Genomic DNA, 9,945 nt, shown 5'->3' on the forward strand with positions numbered 1-9,945 from the left:
CATCTATATGCTCCCTTTAGGTAACATTATTCGTCATCACGGCTTTAACTTCCATTGCTATGCAGACGACACCCAGCTCTATATCAGTTCTCAACACAACTCTCCTTTTCCCACCAACTCCATAACAGCGTGTATTAATGATATAAATGGTTGGATGACCAGTAACTTTCTCAAACTCAACACTGATGAAACAGATCTACTACTTGTCGGTTCACCAAAAAAATGTTGCTCCTTTCTGTGCTGATAATGTTAACATTGCTGGGATTTTGGTTCAACCTTCCACCTCCGTTAAAAACCTGGGTATAATCTTTGACTCCTCTCTCTCCTTCCTGCCTCACATTTCTTCACTCACCAAATCTGCCTTCTTTCACCTCCGTAATATTGCTCGTTTACGTCCCTTCTTAAATATCAATGACACTGAGACACTGGTTCATGCCTTCATCACTTCTCGACTAGACTACTGTAATTCTCTTTTCTATGGTCTACCAAACACAACATTAAATAAGCTCCAATATATCCAGAACTCTGCAGCTAGGGTTCTCACTTTTTCTAAGAAATCCTCTCATATTACTCCCATCCTACACACACTTCATTGGCTACCTGTTCGCTTCCGTATTCAATACAAGATTCTCCTCGTCACCTTCAAAGCACTTCATGGTCTCACCCCCCCCCCCCCCCCCGATACATTTCTGATCTCGTTCATACTTACTCCCCAGTTCACACATTACGCTCTTCAGATCCTGGTCTACTGTTAATTCCACGCCACAGGTTAGCATCGTTTGGTGGACGAGCGTTTTGTATCTCTGCCCCCACACTCTGGAATTCTCTTCCCAAAAACATACGTGATCTTTCTTCATTACAGGATTTCAACCTTAAAACACATCTTTTTCTTTCTTGTTTTTCTGATCTCTGACTGTATGATCTGATTCATGCCATGGATTTCTTGTTTATTTCCTTTTGTTCTTTGTCTGCTGTCAAGTTTATCTATTTTCATATTGTAAAGTGACCTTGAGTTTGCAGAAAGGTGCTATATAAAATAAACTTATTATTATTATATAAAAACGGTGGTCTTGATTATTTAGATTTTTCTATTTTAAATAACACTTTCAAAATTAACTGGTTGAAGTATTTTTTGGAAAACCCTTCTTCTGTGTGGAATATTGTATCTAGTACTGTTTTTGACCAACTTGGAGGTCTCTCATTTTTGTTAATGTGTGATTACAAAAACTGCCTGTTAAATGATCAGCTTTTCAAAGGCAAGCACTTTTGGGGTGGAAGTTAATTTATAAGCACAATTTTTCTCTAGAAAAAGAAACGGTACCTCATATTTTCTGGCGTTGTCAATATACAGAGAGGTTATGGTGGGAGGGTCCTAGATTTATAAATGACAAAGTGTTGTGCAACTTTCTTTTACTGTATGAACATGTAATATTTGGCTTTTTGAACTATGACAAGAAGTTGGAAAATGAGGCTTTTTACATTATCAATCTCTTGATTAGACTTGTTAAGTTTCATATTCATCGTTGTAAATTCAGCAATCAGAAACCTCTTTTTTCTGTGGTACTTAAGGAATTAGATATTTATGTAAGCACCATTAAGGAGAGTACAAACAAAAAAGCTGTAAAAACTGTGTATTTATTCGGTACATTTAAGTTATTGTGATTTAGCAAGGCCTTTCATTATTTCATTATTTTATTTTTATTTATTTGTTGGTTTTATATATACATCTATAGTTAATATGTACTTTTTATATTATCTATGTATACCCTTGGCACTTTTGTTATGTATTTGTTGTTCAAGCATTAATAAAAAAAAACTAATCCGCAGAGTAGCGGCGCTCTGATGACGTAGAATAGATGCGACAGAGCGCACAGCTGCCCAAGCGGAAGGAATGGCGTCACCAGGCCGGAAGTAAGCAAACTTTCGGCGAGAGCTTCTGTGGATGTCACGGGGCCGATGCAGGAGTCCAAGTTCTTTAATGACTGATATACATGATGGAGTGTTATGGCTGTTCTATTCTATCAGCTGAGTCGCCGAATAGTTCATTATGCCAGTCACACGGGCTCCACGTCTGTTAGCCGCTAGCCTCAGGGGCAATATGCAGAGAAAGAGAAGAAATCATCCGTCACGTGGCCGGAGAAATCGAGACCAGAAGAGAGAAATCCGTATAAGATCCGTATAACAGACCCAAATATTATATAGAAGTAGCGCCAGTAGTCTAACGCTGTGACTATTTTACAGTTAAAACTCGTTAAAACTCGAGTGGAGAAGCGGCGAACAGACAACGCCAGCGTCCTCTTGCACCCAGGACCCCAGTGTTAGCTGGAGGACAGTATGAGGGGTTGTGGGGACACACCCACAGCACACAGCAGATATATACAAGACGGGGTGTATTATACAGGATAGATACAAGTGCTGTACATGCAGTAACCGGGTGGAGCTTCAGGGTGGAGCTTCAGGGTGGACCAAGGCCAAAATAATAAGCAAAAGACCCTGTTATAGGGAACTGCCTGACCTCCACACAAACACCAAAACAAAACACAGCATTACTTCCCTCACTACGAAATACGAGCTCTAGTGACTTCAGGTGCTGTTCCCAGGTATCTGAGTATACCACTACATCACAGAAGATATGCGAGGTTTACTGGGTGTTTTTAACGGGAAGCATTAAAGGAAGCATCTTTGCGTGACAGAGGAGGACTAAACACCATTTTATGGGTTAACAGGAACTCGTCGGCTAAAACCGCTGCTTTGGACAGGATATCAATCTTCTGCTCACTCAGATGCAGTACTAGCGGTTCAGGGAGACAAGACTTAAATTCCTCCAGCAGTAAAACCGGAAGTGAAGGGCGTTTCTGTTCTTGTTTATCCCGAGATAGCTAGCTCACTACATTAACGCTATTTTCTCTAGTAAATACACCACCGTTTGGCGTTTATTAGCAAAAACAATAAAAACACTAAACACTACTCAAAATAACAATCCGGTATTTCTGTACAACTATTTACAGAACTATTTACTGTCGGGTGTTTCATTTATTTATTTATTTATTTTCCACAGCGGCCATTTTACAGAAACTCTTCATGACGAGTTTATTAAAAGTGCAGCTCTGTATTAACACATAAACTCATCTCAGTCGCTTAAACTGTAATATTTATATAACATTTGTGTGTTATAATATCTGTAATTAACTCACTGTGTGAAGGTTAAACACTCGGTTTGATCCACTCCGCTCCGTGCCGCTGAAGCTCCATCTTTTACACTTTCAGTTTCGATTCAGAGCGAGTAAATCTCACGCATGCGCACTTCACTCTCACAGCTAGTGATCTGTAACAGCCTGCATCAGTCTTTTACAGGTTTTTTAAAGTTGTTTTTTCTCAGTCAGTTTTAGCGCTTATTCCTCTCAGCTGTTAATATTTTATTGAACTAGACACAAACTACATGAATTACAAATCGAGCTAACACATTTTTTCCCTTGTGGCACATAAATATTCCCACCTTTTAGAAATGTTCGTCCATTGATACATGATTATTATTATTATTAATTATTATTCAATTCAGTTGAATTTACAGAAATATATAAATTCCAGATTTATAAAAAATTTTAATTTATACATTTTTAAGTTTATCCCTAATGAGTGAGCCAGAGGTGATGGTGGTGAGGAAAACCTCCCTGAGACGATATGAGGAAGAAACTTTGAGAGGAACCAGACTCAAAAGGGAACCCATCTTCATCTGGGTGACACCGGATAGTGCGATTATAAATCATTCCCTTCTATAACTGTGTACTACATGTGACTGTAGCTGTGGGTAAAGATTCACTCTGGGATCAGGTGGACGGTCACTCAGTTTTCTTTTATTGGACCTGGGACAAACGAGACCAAAGGCTGGGTAACATAGAGTGTTGGAATTTCTTACACAGAACATGGATATAATCGAATAAAACACATACCTGGGACAAACAAGACCAAAGGCTGGTTAACGTACAGTGGACCGATGTTACTCGGAGGTCTTAACTGAAATAAACAGAGGTTCGGAGTTCACATGCAGGATAATGGCACAATTAGATACCCTTGGTTTTATCATTGAGAATATCATACATTGGACTTGACCGACAGAATCTGAACGCTGATAGATGAAAGAAGTAACATTTTATGTGATTCAAGCTCTAAACCTGCACTTGATAACCATAATTAACTTTTTCTTACAACAGAGCAATCATCGGAGCATCTTACTGACAGCGAGAGATGAAAGGCTCTGCTGTGGACCACGTAGCGCCACCCTGCCATATAAGGTATGCAAATATATACAAATATAGTGGTGCAACAGCCAACGGTAAGTTTTCCCAATTTCAGCATGAAGTCGTAAGCCAACTTTATGATTTCTAAGTGGAATCATCCACAGAAATCTCATGTATCTTTATGCTGTCCCTGGTGTTTAATGATCCTACTTCGATCAAAAGGTGCAAGATCTTTGTTGGTACCACAAATACCAAAGGCTGCCGCAGGGGGTAGAGCTTTCTCTTACAAAGCCCCACAGTTATGGAACAGCCTTCCACTTAGTGTTCGGGGCTCAGACACAGTCTCAGTGTTTAAGTCTCGGCTGAAAACATATTTGTTTAGTCAAGCCTTTAGTGAATAGTTTTTTCTTAGGTACAGGGGCAGGTCTGGAGGGTTTCACAGGCATAGTGAAGTTTGGATGCTGTCGCCCCCCCACTCTCATGCGTTCACTCAGGTTTGTCGACGGTGGAGTGGCTGCTGCTTTATGTCCCAGGACTCCCTCATGTCTGTGTTAGCTTCTGGCTCTCCCTTTTAGTTATGCTGTCATAGCTAGTCTTGCCGGAGTCCCTGCTTGCACTCTGCACACAAAGTACATTGTCCTTAACCCTTACAGGACAAAAGCTTACTTAACAATCTCTTCCTCTCTCTCCATCTCTCTCTCTCTCTCTCTCTCTGTCGAGCTACACATGCTACTCCTGGACCCACATGGGCAGCCTGAAGATCATTGAGATTACTGATGGTACCACTTAAAAACCATGAAGATGGCTTTGGTTTCCTCCTTTTCCCAGCACCGATAGGGTAGCTTTGCTTCATTTTTGCTCTGTCTGTACACTTCACTGAGCTGTTTGTTTACACACTGTCTCTCTGAATCATTTCTACAGATGCGCAGTAAAGATCATGGAACAGTCCAATGTAGTACGTACTGAGGGAGTAAAACAAAGGGAGTAAAATAAACTCATGAATTAAGCATTCTGATGACATTTTAGGGTAGGGACTTTTAATGATTAAAAACTATTAACTAATAAACAAGCAGCGGCATATGCATTATTGAAACGTCGCTGGGGCTCCACACAACCCAAACGGAAGGGTGACAAACTGGTGTAACACAAACTGTGGAAAAGGCTGTTTTTTTCACGAGATATTGCAGTCAAGGGAATCTGCCAATACCCCTTGGTTAAATCTAGTGTTTAATAAATGTGAGCCGTGCCTAACCGATTGAGCAATTCATCAATGTCAATCAGATATGCGTCAAATTTAGATGCCGCATTGACTTTTCTAAAGTCCACACAAAAATGGACCTACCCATCGGCCTTGGGCATCAAAACCACCGGGCTGCTCAAGTCACTTTGGGACTGTTATCCCAAACCACCTTTTTTTGTAAATGGGTGCGGTTGACTGCGTACCAGCACACCTGGAGGAGTCTCAATGTGGTGTTTTTTGAGATTGGTGTTACCAGGTAGAGGTGAAAACACATCAGAAAATTCCTCCTGCAACCTGAGATTGAGGTGGTATACCTGAAGTGTATCGCCTCTATCTGTTCGCCTGACCTCATACTTGACCCTATTTGAGGTGAGGAGGAAAATGGGACCTACCACTTATGAGATGTCGATATGGGGGGTGGAGGAGGGGGTATAAACTGATGAACAGTAGCTACCTCAGCCATCTTCAGGAGGTATGACCATCACCCTGAAAACCAACAAGACCAAGTAAGAACTCTGTGCCAGTCAGAAGTGTTTCCAGAAACACCAGGAAAAACACAGTTGATAGAACATGATATTGTGCTTAATGCTGATGATTGTGTGAGACATGCGACTTTCAGAATCCCAGAACGTCTGCAGATAGCCTTGAAGCAGGAGGTCAACTTGATGCTGAGCTTGGGGATAATTGAGCCGTCAAGAAGCTAATGGTGCCATCCAGTGGTCTTGGTGCCAAAGAAAGATGGTACTATGAGGTTTTGTATCGACTTTAGGTATCTCATCGCAGTCTCAAATTTTGACTCCTATCCTACACCATGAATGGACAATCTCATTGAGTGTGTTGGTAAAGCCAAGTACCTGATCACTATAACCCTCTGTAAAGGTTACTGGCAGATCCTCTTGACCCTGCGGTCCCAGGAGGCCTTTAGAACATCAAGGGGCCTTTTCCAATTTTTCGGTCCTCCCATTTGGTTTGCACGGGGCTCCCACAAACCTCCAGAGACTCATGGAGTTCACACTGGAGATGGACCAGAACTCCTTCCAGTGGAAAGCATGAGGGACACCAACAGATGGATCACCCAGTGGTACGTAGCAATGCAGCCCCACCGTTTCACTGTGCAGCATGTGCCAGGCAAAGAAAACATCACGGCAGACTATCTTTCCCCCGCTGTCCAGCGAGATGCCAGAATTTACACATACCTAGATTCCCTGATAAGATCTACTGTTCTACATGCACTTTTATTAATTTCATTCAGAATATATCATTTAAATTCAGGTTTTCTTATTTTACAGATTATACATGCATTCAGTTTATTTGCTAACTTGCTAAAAACACATCACATAATAAAGACAAAACATGGTTTCTATTATAATTGTTATTCATTTAATTCACGTTTATTTAGTTTTACAGAATACATGGTATGGTGATGTTACGCAGTCAAAAGACTGGCCGGTTCCAGAGAGCATGAATTTCAGTTCCCCTGAAGACACCAACTAACCCCAAACATCACGAGGGAGGGAAGAAAAATCTGTTTAATTAATTGTATCTGTGTCTGTTTAATTAATTGTACACTCCTTTGGTTATGTTTTGATAGTTTTCATCTACCCAGTGTGAATTTTAGTACACACTGAGAAAGCATTGTACTTCCATCATCAGCATCAGCCAAAGCTCCTTCATACACTGATACAGACGGTATACTTTATTCTCTGAATAATGGCTGATAATAATGGACTTAAATAACACTTTATCAGTTGACTTTATTGCCATTTATAGTCCACGTATCTCCTCAGTGTATTCATGTTTATGTACTAAAATTTAGAATAGAAACCTCAACAGTAGGTAAAGTCAACAGTGACCCCTACTGGCCTGTCTGCGACATTACACACTGTTTCCATCAGTTACACAGTTCACTAGTTACTTCATTACTAGCTCATGGTTTGTGTGTGGATCTCCATTCATAATAATAATGATAATGAGACTTGAGTTTCTGACAATCTGCTGTTTTTTGAGTCTTTAGAGTATCTCAGAGGTATGATTTGATGTTTGGTATGTGTTGGGTGTGTTTTGGAGCTGGAATGCTGGACTATATCAGTGCATCTACAGATGTTACTGACTGTTCATCCTCAGCTGTTCACCACCATCTGTTCATCACCTGCTCATGAACCTGTCCGTCACTTGCAGTTATGTTTGTCCCACTTCTATTTCTCTGTAATACTGTACTTTAAAATAGTTATTAAAATATATTTCTGTACATTTGCAAAAACATATGGTACGATCAGGCAAAAAATTAAATCACATTTTAAAAAATAAACTCAGAACAGCACAAATGTTTTCCTGAATGGAAATAATTTAATTCCCCTCAGTGACAGTTCATCATCAACACAAATTAAAACTCTTTTTTTTAATACCAAAAACCATTTCCCTGAAACATGGAGTTAAAATAAAAATAAAAAGGCACAGCGACAGTTAGGTGTTAATGAATACAGCAGAGACGTCACATGTGCAGTGAAACCAATCAACACACGAATCGGTGTTAAAAAATAAAATTAAACTCCTCCCACTGGGAGAACTGAATCATCTTACACACACACACACACACACACACACACACACACACACACACACACACACACACACTCTCTCTCTCTCTGTCTCTCTAAGGTTGTGATGCCGAGTGTGTGTTTCGATGACGTGCAGCTTTAGGATTAATTTTATAAACTGAAAACCGTAGCTGAAGTTTATAATAGTAATGAAACATGCACAGTTTTTTTTTTTTAATTAAAAATGAACACATTTTAAAAAAAAAATATGACAGATGTGGTTAGCTGGTTTCTGCTCAGAGACAATGGCAAAAATAATTATTAGCGCCATCGAGTCACACAAGAACACGTCACACTTAAGAGTTTCCTATTCTGAATTTATAAACGCAATAATTTTTTAAAAAGTGAAATCATTAATGACGTGTTAATCACACTGCTAATCAGAGATATTATTAACTACAGGTTCGCGTGTTAAACACACAGTAATGCGGGATATGATATAATATAATATAATATAATAATTAATGATGTGTGTGTGTTAATGTGAAATACTGTATTTCCAGTTAAAATCTGACACAGCTTCATTACGCTGCCCTCAGAATGTCTGATCAACAGAACCATGAGAATATTAAATAAAATAATGTGTGTGTGTGTGTGTGTTCAGGACTGTGTGTGTGTGTGTGTGTGTGTGTTCAGGACTGTGTGTGTGTTCAGGAATGGGGGTGTGTGTGTGTGTGTTCAGGACTGGGTGTGTGTGTGTGTGTGTGTGTGTGTGTGTGTGTGTGTTCAGGACTGGGTGTGTGTGTGTGTGTGTGTGTGTGTTCAGGACTGGGTGTGAGTGTGAGTGTGTGTGTGTGTGCGCGTGTTTGTGTGTGTGTTCAGGACTGGGTGTGTGTGTGTGTGTGTTCAGGACTGTGTGTGTGTGTGTGTGTGTGTTCAGGACTGGGTGTGTGTGTGTGTGTGTGTGTGTGTGTGTGTTCAGGACTGTGTGTGTGTGTGTGTGTGTTCAGGACTGGGTGTGTGTTCAGGACTGGGTGTGTGTGTGTGTGCGCGTGTTTGTGTGTGTGTTCAGGACTGTGTGTGTGTGTGTGTGTGTGTGTGTGCGCGTGTTTGTGTGTGTGTTCAGGACTGTGTGTGTGTGTGTGTTCAGGACTGTGTGTGTGTGTGTGTGTGTGCGCGCGTGTGTGTGTGTGTGTTCAGGACTGTGTGTGTGTGTGTGTGTGTGTGTGTGCGCGTGTTTGTGTGTGTGTTCAGGACTGTGTGTGTGTGTGTGTGTGTTCAGGACTGTGTGTGTGTGTGTGTGTGTGTGTTCAGGACTGTGTGTGCGTGTGTGTGTGTGTGTGTGTGTGCACGTGTGTGTGTGTGTGTGTGTGTGTTCAGGACTGTGTGTGTGTGTGTGTGTTCAGGACTGGGTGTGTGTTCAGGACTGGGTGTGTGTGTGTGTGCGCGTGTTTGTGTGTGTGTTCAGGACTGTGTGTGTGTGTGTGTGTGTGTGTGTGTGTGTGCGCGTGTTTGTGTGTGTGTTCAGGACTGTGTGTGTGTGTGTGTGCGCGCGTGTGTGTGTGTGTGTTCAGGACTGTGTGTGTGTGTGTGTGTGTGTGTGTGTGTGTGCGCGTGTTTGTGTGTGTGTTCAGGACTGTGTGTGTGTGTGTGTGTGTGTTCAGGACTGTGTGTGTGTGTGTGTGTGTGTGTGTGCACGTGTGTGTGTGTGTGTGTGTGTTCAGGACTGTGTGTGTGTGTTCAGGACTGTGTGTGTGTGTGTGTGTGTGTGTGTGTGTGTGTTCAGGACTGTGTGTGTGTGTGTGTGTGTTCAGGACTGGGTGTGTGTGTGTGTGTGTGTGTGTGTGTGTGTGTTCAGGACTGTGTGTGTGTGTGTGTGTGTTCAGGACTGGGTGTGTGTGTGTGTGTGTGTGTGTGTGTGTTCAGGACT

At 41.4% G+C, this 9,945-nt stretch overlaps 1 long non-coding RNA gene across 5 annotated transcripts; it reads left to right on the forward strand.

Moving 5' to 3' along the window:
• Nucleotides 1-1,714: 1,714 nt before the first annotated feature.
• Nucleotides 1,715-7,458, forward strand: LOC113524726 (uncharacterized). 5 transcript variants are annotated; one of them, XR_008301619.1, is made up of 3 exons: nt 1,715-2,600; nt 4,212-6,559; nt 6,878-7,458. It is a non-coding gene; the product is annotated as an uncharacterized LOC113524726 (long non-coding RNA). The 5 variants fall into 5 exon arrangements; XR_008301620.1 differs by having other exon boundaries at nt 1,715-1,911; XR_008301618.1 differs by lacking the exon at nt 1,715-2,600 and adding an exon at nt 3,414-4,029.
• The last annotated feature ends 2,487 nt before the right edge of the window (nt 7,459-9,945 follow it).

This window comes from Pangasianodon hypophthalmus, chromosome 4 (assembly GCF_027358585.1).
Source record: "Pangasianodon hypophthalmus isolate fPanHyp1 chromosome 4, fPanHyp1.pri, whole genome shotgun sequence".
Classification (NCBI taxonomy): domain Eukaryota; kingdom Metazoa; phylum Chordata; class Actinopteri; order Siluriformes; family Pangasiidae; genus Pangasianodon; species Pangasianodon hypophthalmus.